The following is an 11,620-nucleotide window of genomic DNA, read 5'->3' as shown; positions in this document are numbered from 1 at the left end:
CTCCGCAATAAATTCACGTACATTGTAGCTTATTTCTGTGAAGTAGAGACATCTCGTTGTACAGACACTTATTGGTTTAGTATTATTTACGAGTACGTGTGTGCCAGATCGATTCCTAATTCGCAGGAAATCTCTTGAGAGAATTTTAATGCAATAAATCGCAATACTCTTAAGGAAACATAAATAATTGGTTAACTATACGACTCGGTACATCTCGGGGTATTACAAAACGTGTCACAAGACAGCGTGGGTCACGGAAGATGACTTTTACGAAATCCCTCGAGAGACTTTCGCTCATTCGTCGTAAAGAAACTACCGGGATCTACCATCGACTACGCCACCGCTCGTAAAACGAATCGAATTTATTCCCGGCCTCAAAAGGCCATAGGTGAAGTCATATTACAATCTTGAATCGGGCCAACTACTAGCGTTGATGAACTGGCCAAACGGTTAACGGAGATCAGCTCCGCTATCGTAAAGAAAAAAAAAAAAAAATCATTGCTCATCCCTCGGCATAACGTCGCACATTGCGAACGTACGGTTGCGAGCGCCCGCGCGAGCAGGATCACAGTGTACCATGCAATTTTCTTAAGTCCAGCCACTTATTCTCATTTACGTTCACGTTTACATCATCGAAGCAGTAAAGTGTTACTGCTAGGTGCACAGGTGCGCCCTGATTTTTCTTTTTTTATCTTCCGTCCGTCCGTCCGTTCGTAGGTCGGTCGATCGGTCGGTCGGTCGAATGGTCGGATGGTTGGCGGCCAATCGGTTGGTGTTGGTTGGCTCGGTCATAAGATTTTTTTGTTCGCGGTTCTACTAGCACCTAACGAGTCAGGGCCTGTCATTATCCGGCTCTCGCTACCTCCTTTGGCTCCTAGCTCGTCCGTCCGCGCGCAGATTATCCTGGAAACTTATTGCGGTAAACTTGGACAATAAGGACGGAATCGAATGTATTTTCTTAGCCGTGCAACGGCCACTGGCCTCGGCCTCGCCTCGCCTCGCCTCTCTTCCTATTCCGCCTGGTGCATCGCGCTCCCGGTTTGGATCTCCGGTCGGACGAGCCGGCGGGAGAACGAACGCGCGAGTTTGCGCGCGGGCTCCGAAGAATCGCTTTATTAGCGCAAGAGCGTTATGACGTAGTTACTCCACGCTGCTCCGTGCTCCGTATTCGATTGGAGACGTGCTATTAGAGGTGACTACGGCCGGTCAGTTAGCTGACCGGTCGGTTGGGTGCGTGAGTTAAATTGGCGTCTTAATAACTTCCCCTTCCTTACTGCTGATATACATCAATTATCCAAATTGGAGTGTAACGCTCTCGAAATTATCTGCGCAGTCTGCAACGTCGTTATTCGATACTGTTTCATCATTAGCTTGAGACCTACAATCTTAAAACGATATCTCGACTACTGGGTGTCTCTGCCACTTATACGGCGATTTCTCTAACCAACTGCGTCTCTCTTTCTCTATAATTCTCTTCGGAGTTTATATTTTATCAATTTTATTTTACTTTTTAAGAGGCGTTAGATTTTGTGAATAATTAATCTTTTACTCGGTGCAATAAGAAAAACCATATCGTTTCTATTTCACACATCTGGTTTCTATTGACGTTAATAATAACATAAGATGCATGTTATTATGGTTTTGTCGCGCTTATCTGACATGTGTTTTTTGACAGTATAATGAACGCGTATCTGCTAGAAGATACGCGGAAATAATTACAACGTGATTCGATAAAACGTACTAATAAAAATATCGTAATAGCGCAAGTCATCCCTAACGGGAACTAGTTTATCGAGCCATCTCCCGGCGCGACTGCATCAGTATCTGTGAAACCATTTTACAGAACTTATCGATCATGCCTGCACCAATGCAGGAGTAAGTTTGTATAATTGGCTCCGCGCTCCGCACTGACGTTCCTATTGCGAACTTTCTTTTCTCGCGGCTCTAACAAATGATTTTAATGTCACACCACGTAATTGACTATTAAGCTTTCTATAATTGCTACCAGCGTGTTTATACAGAATACAAATTGATTCGATGAATCTTGTCGATGTGCCTTGCTTGTTAAACGATCGCAAATTTGTGTTACTGATTAACCGCGGACGCCATCAGCGAATAGACATGCCACGAGGCGTAAATCATACTCTCGGTATCACTTCTAGTTATCCAAGAGAAGCTTGCTTTCTCTTTAATCTTTCAACATCCTTCCTGATTTTGCGATACTCCGCGCTTACGCGACGGAGTTCTCACTTTCGTTGCTAGCGAAAACAAACCCCCATGGATGACCTTATAATTTTCGGGCGTGAATATTTTTTTTCCATTAATAGTTTATATGCCTCGCGCACGTAAAAAAAAGTCACGTTTCTAAATGCCACTTGCGATTTCTCGCGTCGACCGGCCAATTATTACGCGAGCGTGTACGACCACAGGCCCACTTTAATAGCCTGCGACGAATAGTAAATAATAGTAAATAATAGCAGCGTGACCGGCTTCTCCAGTCCCTGCCAGAGTATATGTATGCAGTCCAGTCACGTATGTATGTCGATCGCTGTTCAACCAACTTTTCTCGAATCATCTAAAATTCTCGCACGGTTTTGTCTCGAATCTGAAAAAGGTTTTGTTTAAACATTGATAAAGGAAATTGTGTAGAAAATAAAAAAAGTAAATATAGTCAATCCTTTACCATTCCCAAATAACATTTTGAGAGAAAGATTTAGATTGAGAACTAAATTTGATCGGTTCTTTTTCTACCTCCCTTTCCTTCTTCGCTAGCACAAATGCGACTTGATAAAGTCACTCGAACGTATCCCGAAGGCACGATTAAACGGAGAGACGAGTCGAGGGGACGCTCCTCTAACTTTGGTTTTTCTCTCGCCATTCTCTCGCCATAGTGAAATATAAAAGCCGCAGGTAAGCGCATAAGCGCGCGCCACTGAAACGAGAGATCTGTCTCTGTCTCCGCGGGACGGATCTTGCCGATGGTTTTTTCGATGCATCGGTCGTGCATGGTCGCGCGACCGTATAGTTAAACCTGACGAAGACGGATGAAGTTTAGACGGGCGGAACACGAGGCGCATATTCGCGGAATATATTTTTACGCGAGCGCGGAGAAACGCGGGGAATCCGCCGATCTCCGCGCGCTACGCGCATTGGCGGACGGTCGCGTTCCTTCCGCGCGTAGAGTGCTTTTTCCAGCGGTTTGTCTACCGGTCGGTGCGCACCGGTGCGCGATTATCGAGCGTGCATCCGAGAATCCTGGGCATCCGTTTTCATCCGCGTGTCGCCCGCGCCATAAATATCGCCCGTTGTACATACGCACTCGCGGTAGATAGGCGCACCCACGTGCTGCATCGTGCCTTTCTCCATCCGTCCTTCCTCCTCTCGCAGTTCGTGCGGTTACGTCAAGTATTAAGAGGCCGTGCCGCCCGTCCCTTCTCTCCTCCCGCCGTTGGTGACGAAAGTCTCAAGGTTACTTCGTGCATCAGGGTTCGACGACTCGCACGATTTTCGTGCGCGGACGCGGTGTGCTCTTGGGCCTCGACCGAATGTAAAATCCATGAAGGTCTCACTAGGCCACGGTGAAACAGCATCCATCTATCAAGATATGTATCTATCTTTCAGACCAACATTTTTTCCTACCACTCACGCGTATCAATTTATTAATTACTGATACGAAATGATGAAAAATTATAATATAAATTAATAAATTTTGGCTGACTCATTTAATTAATTTTTTTTTTAATAAAGTTACAAGCTGACTACAGATCGATAATATGATACATCATCTGATTTTTATCTACTCAACAAGTGGTTGCGATTACATCATACGTTCGTAATTAATACATTTATAAAGACACTTTACAAATTTTCTGTCAAGTTTCCATTGCGCGTGTCAGGGTAAGCCATGGAAAGTCGAAATCTCAAAAACGGGCGATATTCTACTGTCCGCCTACTCCGCGAGGAAGCTAAAGGGCGAGGAGGTCGCGCCGGATGGCTTCTAAGAAATCCCAATCGGTTTTCTAGCTGTCCATTGGAAGGCACCTCCGGGTCGATGGGTGTGTAACCTCGCAGTAAGCACGGTTTGATGTTCGTGCATATCCCCGTGTTTGGCGCAAAGAGGTGAGAGCGGAAGTAGCGGAGAGCGAGAGAAAGAGAGATAGGGAGAGAAAGGGAGAAGGAAAAGGAAAGAGAAAGGGACGAGGAGGTGAAGGAGAAGAGAAAGGCGGAGGTGAGGAGGAAGGGCAGAGAGATGGACGCGGATGGACGAACGGACGGACGGTTGGAGGATGGTGTGTTCCCGAACGATACGCGTGCAGGGACCCCGTTTGGTGTTGGAGTCGGTGTCCCGGAGGCTGGTGTTGGTGTTGAGGAGTCGCGATGGGTAACCGGTTTGGCGGGTCCTGTAGTTGCAACGTACGCACGTGTACGTATCGGCCGTCGCACACCACAGCGCCGTGCATACACGCACGTAACACGCACGCGGCGCACACCTACGTGGCCCCGGGCCCCGGAGAGGATTCTCCAACCCGAACGTATTATACACCCGAGATACTGGTCTAAATATAGCGTCGCATTTACATACGAGTCCTAAAGACCAGGGCTGGATTAATGTGTAGGCGAAACGCACGGCCGTCTCCTCCTCGCAGTCTCCGACCCGCATCTCCCCGCGTTCGCGAGGGGCGCCACAACGATTTTCCTCGGTTGGCGACAGGTAAACCTAGTGGGATCTTGCCTAACGGTAGGGCGTCTCTGTCTCGTGGTAGTAGAAATGAGATTCCATGTGTAAGAGTGAGCGCGCCGGCGGGCGATTATGTCAGTACGACGCAGTTGCGCTTTCTCCCGCACGAACGGTCCCGTCCGAGTTCGAGATCCGATACGGCGCTTTCCGATATATAATACCACAATATAATAACTCAAATATAATAATTATATACACGATGCAGTTTGCACGGTTCCATTACTTCCGTTCATTACTTCGTGATCAGGGAGAATAATTATCATTCTCGTGATTGGTTTCCGTCAACAGAATTACTTTTCACGATAATTTTCCACTGCAAAGAGATATTTTATGGCGCAAGAAAGAAATCCAAAAGCTGCAGTAAAATCTCCGGTTTGCGATATTCCGTAGGTCAACGAAACGTCAACAAACGACGACGTCAGCGTGTTTTAGAATGACCGGCGCGTAGGTCGCGCGGTGAATACGGATGATCCTTGGACGAACGACTGATTTTTGACAGAGATAACTGCAAAGTCACGGCTCGATGTGGCTCTCCGAGTCCTCCGGATTGCGCGCGTGATCCTCTGAAGCCGGCCCTGTCGAAGTCAACGCGCCAGGGTTCATTCTCTGTAGATAATCGTTGTACGCAACGAGATAACTCGAACGTGTCGTGGCGTCGCAGCTACCGAATTGGGCCTTAAGACACGGTTAAATATCGCGTTGCACGAACGTTTTAAGATAGATATCGTATTAGTTTTTGATGAAACTGAAAGCTTAATAGCTGTTGAAAATCTAAACCTATGATCAAAAGCTTTTTATACGTAATTTGCATATTTGCATATTATTTTACTTTACTGAGACAAAAGCTTTATTGAAGGCCAGTACCACTTTATACTTTTGTTTAAATCTGTATTTAATTTTATCACAAAAGTTTTTATCGTTACTAGTACTCGAAGAAAAAAAATGGAATGTATTATATTAAATTCAATTTTATTCAGCGAAATAATTTCCATTTGATTCAATCATTTTTCCCATTTCAAAACTAACTTAAATCTTTAGAATATACATAGAAATATTATACTCTTTTTTTTTATAAAACTCCTGCTTCTCAAAAAGAGCACCTACAGAAATTTGTCGTCATATTATTACCCATGTGAATTATTGTTACAAGACTCAGCCAAAAATAATAATAATTTAAAAAGAAGAATGTGAATGAATTTGTAAAATCTCTCATTCAAGATAATATATCGTGTTCATTTTAGCAATAAATGCTTTCTTTTTCATTATTTACGTTTTATAAATATAACTCACCACTAATAGTTTAGCTAGACTGTGTGCGATAGTTCAAAATGAATAATTCTTTTCCAGTTGCCTCTCTAAATATCAAGAACTTTTTTGGATACCTAAATCTGAATAAATAAATTTGTTTGTCGCGGTTTTTGTGAATATAAGAAATATAAGAAATAGTGGGACAAAAAAAATTTTTTGTGCATTAGCTGAAAGATATTTTTGACAACAGCTTAAAGTACGTAATTCTGCAATAAATGGCAAGACTTTTTGTTTACTTGATAGATACATTTTTCCGTTTAACGTTTTAAAGAGGCGAGATCAATAAGAGAAAAGAATTTTTAACCTATAAAGGATTTCTATGCATATTTTGTGCTATAAATCAGAATTTTTCTACGACGTTGTGGCCTGACATCAGATTCTCGTAATTTTCGCTGTCATTCTTCACAAAGCAAAAGTTCCAGGAGCGAAACAAAGATTCAGTTCCTTGGCTCTCGAGTTGGGAAATAAATGGTACACTTGACAGGTCCGCCCGGGAGAACCAGTAAGAGAACGGAGAGCAAGGTAGAGAAGGAGGAGGCCGAGCCACTCTCGAAACTAATTATCAACGCATCAAATATAACTTAGCTCGGCTACCGTATTCTCAAGCCGTCTCCTCCTCGGGCTTGTCTTTATTATTTCTTGTTTACTCGCTTGTTCTTATTGCTCGACCGTTCCCGTTCAAGCTCCGCCACTTTTAATTGGACGCTCGTACGTGCCACCGATGATTCGATGCCCCGACTGGCTTACACGCGACACAATTATCATAAGATACGTATCACCGTTTTCAGGATGATTTCGAAACGCATTTATAATCATCAGACGCGACATTGGTCAGATATAGATCCGTTATTCAAATGAGATTGAATACCGAAAAAATATGATTGACATATGTATGGTTTTCGCTCAAATAATTTCTCGAAAGTTTTTTAATCTCATCATACAAACATATACGTAATATGCATAATGTATAATATCACGTCAATTATTATTATTATTATTTTTTTTTTTTTCATTTAAAGAGCGAATAGTGACAAAAATTTGTGATTTTTAGTTTGTTAATATTAATTAATACGCCAGTGATTTACCGCGTTCCAACTGATATAGCATTTACATTATCCAAATTAAATTATAGTAGTTGAAACTTAATAGAAAGAGACCCGTCCGTCTCGCTGACAAGCGTTTTTCCCCTGTGCGGAATTTTGTCGCGGGAATACGATCGATCATCGCGCGATAATCCATTTTTACGCCATCCAGGGTGTCTAGTGGGCCGTCCCTGATTCGCTGCACCAAAATCTCTTTCTGCGCCTCTTTCAGCCGAGGGCCGAAAGGTTCCGGCGGGGTCGCGACGGGATGGGTTGAGACGGCGATTTCCGCGGTAGTAAAAAGCTCTCTCGCGCATAATTTAGCGCTCTGTAGGGTAATACAACGGGCCCTTTCCACCCGAGATGGGACCCCAACGGTGCTACCCATACATACTCGATTGCACCCTGTGAAAAGCAACGTGCGGCGGGCGGGGATAAATGCTAACTCGGGATCCTGGAACGGTGCCAGGACTCCGTTCATAAATCCGCGCACGTCTCACGGCGCTAGTAGTCACTGCGTTGCTCCTGCTATCGCGTGTACCGATCCTTCTCGTTTCTCCTTCGTTCCTTTTACTCAAGGCTCCTTGCTTCCTGAATTCTACTGATCGTACAACTCCCATAGTGCAAGTTGAATTGCGATCAAACTTCCTTCGAAGGCACGAATGCGAGAGGAGTAAATTACTCCCAATGTCTTTTATCGCGTCTACTTGCGCTCTTGCGTTTCTTCCTCTCGACTGGCTTTTCCCCAATTCTTTGTAATTACCCCAACTTCGATCTGACGTCCAAATCTGATCAGCTCGGCTCTGTAAGGAACGAACGCGATACGGAAACGAAAGCCAATTACAGCGCTCCGATTGATCAAAAGCATGCGGTATTGCGTTTCACAGTGCAGAGAGAATTAAAAATGCATCACGTACCAATACACTCTTGATTAGTTGGAACGTAAACTTCTAATTTCAATACAAATGCGTTAATTTCATAAAAATCAAACGTGATGACTCATTGCGGTAATTCTCTTTAAACTCTGTAATTCTTCTTTTTACACAAATAAATTTTAATCAAGGCCGACAAATGAAAAGCCTCCGCGGAAAATAAAGTTAAATGACTCTCAGGACACATATTGAATAGAAGAAGGTGAGAGAATTGAAGGTAGATGTGGCGGAGAAACAATAACCGCGATTGGTTACGGCGCCTTAATTAAAAACGCATCGTGCGTTAATGCGCTTCTGATCGGTTCTCTCGGAACACGTTCTTTCACGCCGTTTCTGCCGTTGTTCAAACGTCACTCACAATTTTTATCTATCGCCTCAATCACGGATCATCGGAAAGAGTGGCGGTCGCGAGTAACGAGTAATGATTCCGCCGAGTCCCGTGCGATGATGGTTGAAAGAAGAAATAAGATCAGCCAAGTGAGACGGGTGATTGATGTTCCACCACGCTTCTCTATCTATACCAACTGGATTACGGCCACTTCGATAGACACGTTCCTGACACGAGAAACTCTGCAAAGGCGGCGATGTCTGTTCGCTGGCCACGAGCCAGGTCGTATCGTACCTCTTATCTCGAGTGGTACTGTCTTATCGGTTTGAAAGTTTGCCCGACAGGCCTTTCGTGGAATTGCATTAAGTTCAGGCACAAGACTGGGGTGACAATTGCTCTAATCTATATACGATCTGTCCTAATATCTTTAATAATAGAAAAATCATGTGGAAGAAAAATCGTTTCCGTTAAAAAATAAAGATTCATGCCCAAATATTGACTTTTGCTAAATGTATCATTCGTATATTTAATATAATACAAAATAATAATTTATCAGTAATAAATAATATAATAATTTGTGAAATAAAATAGCCGCGTAATATTTCTTTGAATTATACAGCAAGTTCTAGACCGTATCTTAATTTTCTTTGAAGCAACTTGTGTGTTCCTCAGTTCCTGATAATCTTTCGATCGGAAGTTCAATGGAATTGCGCATGAAAGTTTTATTAAATTGCATTAGGTTCCCCTTGTTTGCATCTTTCCCCCGCCTTGTTTGCATCGACAGGTGGATGAAATGGTTTTTAGGTACGATATGTTCGTGAAACTTTTATGCATTTTTCAACGAAAAACTTTGAGGCTCCTTGCACTCCGCAGCGCGTAAGAAAATTGTCGGCGTTTATCGAAAGAGGAAATGCGTGCGCATGTTTCGGTATCATCAAAGTTTTAATCGTAACTCCAAACGCGATACATTCCTTGGCTATTCATAATGCGTCTTGCATTCGAAAAGTTTTCCATGACCGACGAGACTGATCATTTGCATAGAAAAGTTCTTTCACTCGAGCAAAATCGAGTGGCTATAACGATTACGCGTAGCAGAGGAACGTTTAACGTTACGACAACGCGCATTGAAATTTAAGACATCTAATTGGGCGATCAGTTTTACAAATGGCAGTTTAATCCGCTCGTAAGTCTCTTTCCTCCGGAACATTTCGTGGCGATTCGTGCGCCGCGCCGCGCCGGCCCCATAGTTTCGCAAACGAGCTGCACTCTCGGGGATTTACGCCCGCGCGATAAAAACGGTCAGATAGGGAGAATTACACGGCGGAGCATAGCCGAAAGAGCATTGCGTGCGGATCGTTCCGAATGCGTCGATTCCTCCGTCCCCGTCGGGACGCTTCCTGCCCAGCTTTGAAAACACGCGATATCGCACGCGCAATTGGGCTCGTCGGAAATTCCGGAAAACCAGACGGCACGCGGACGAGACGAGTATAATAAAACAAAAGCAGAGGAAAAAAAAACACAGCCGACGAAGTTTGAGTGGTGGCGCGATATCGCGTCGTCTATCTAAACGGACAGTTCATCCGATATTCGTATCGATTGCGCGTGTGCGCGATAAATTGATAAGTCGCCATGCACGCATGTCGCACGCGCTTGCCAACGCGCAAACACAACACACGCTACGCTGGTGTAGCGAAGATCGAATCTTGAGCATGCGATTTAATAGCAATTACTCGGCCGGGCAAGACGGACAAATTGTAACAAACGCGCGCGAAACATACCGCGACCGCTTAATAATCATATCGGGCGCGAGCGAGTTGAAATTTTTCGATATCAAATACACCAGGAGCACTGGTAACTCTGGTTCTGGCTTGCTCGGGCACGAGAGAGACTAGGTCAAGTCTACGTGACTTGACCGCGCGAAGGACATGTCCTACTTGTGCCGCGGCGACTTGTGTCGCGCGCCGTGTCGCTGGGACAACGAAAGTTAATTTCTCCGTCCGTGACTCGTAACAAGTTGTATTACGCGAATTAGCGCTTTGATAAACGTCGTACACCGTGACGAACAATAAAGCAAGTAACAAGATAAAGTAACTCGTGTCACATCAACTGCGTTCCGAAATTGTTAATAAATTAGAGATCCACGCTCTGCAATAATACATTTTATACTTGTGCAAAAGATTGTCATTTAAGCATCTCTGATGTCGTATGCAAAAATAATATGCATTGTAAATTTTAAATTAAATACATTGTATTATAAACTGAACGGATTTGACGTTACACCTCGAAACTCGCGAGTTAATCGAATGATAAAACTCCTCTCTCAAATGCATGAATACCGATACACGCGCGAGAGAACATTGCACATGCAAATTTTTCAGCGAATTTAGATGCAGCATCCGGTAGTTCAATCGTAACCTTAACTGTAAATGTACGTCTCTGGAAATTACTGGAAACTCGCATCTACTATGTACGAAACTTCACTGTAAACTTCAGTATCAGCGAGTTTATGCCGGAGGAAGATATATTAATTGCACATTTATGTACCAGTAGCTCGTAACTTCGATAATTGCCGATAAGCTGACGTCGCGTGTTCTCAGCAGGAATAGGAATATTGAAATTTCTCTTCGCCTGTTTAAGACCGGGTCAATTATACGTTTAATTCACTTTCGCGGCAGTTGTGCAAAATACGTTTGTCCGTGAAGCATACGTTTATTTGATTATCACCCTCATTTGTAAATTAACGTTCGTCACATTAACAAAATGTGTATCATTATTTTACTTGCATTGCGTACCATTCGTAAAGCGATATATGTGAATGAACGGTTATTAAAAAACCATGATGTGATCAGATGGCAGTATTTGGCATTCTTCTGCGTTTTGAATAAGAGAATGGGGCCAAGAAATAGCGCCAGTCGTGTTTTCGGCGGACAATCGGTAGGTTGTAATTAGGTGTACATTTCACTGCAGACCAATGTCTGTTTCGTAACTCGTCATGCGACACGTTACTGACAACAGGCAGAACGTGATCGCACCAATGAGTCATCCATCCATCCATCCATCCATCCATCCATCCATCCATCGCGTCCATTGCGGAATGTCATTAATTCAGAAAATGTCAATGTTAAGCACGATTACCATGTCGAAACGTCGAGCCGTAAGTGAATAATTACCGGCGCCTTAATTACACGCAACGCGGGAATAAAGCGGCAATTAACGATTCGTTGTACCGAAA

This window comes from Solenopsis invicta, chromosome 3, assembly GCF_016802725.1.
Source record: "Solenopsis invicta isolate M01_SB chromosome 3, UNIL_Sinv_3.0, whole genome shotgun sequence".
In the NCBI taxonomy this organism is placed as follows: Eukaryota; Metazoa; Arthropoda; class Insecta; order Hymenoptera; family Formicidae; genus Solenopsis; species Solenopsis invicta.
This window is presented reverse-complemented; position numbering follows the sequence as displayed.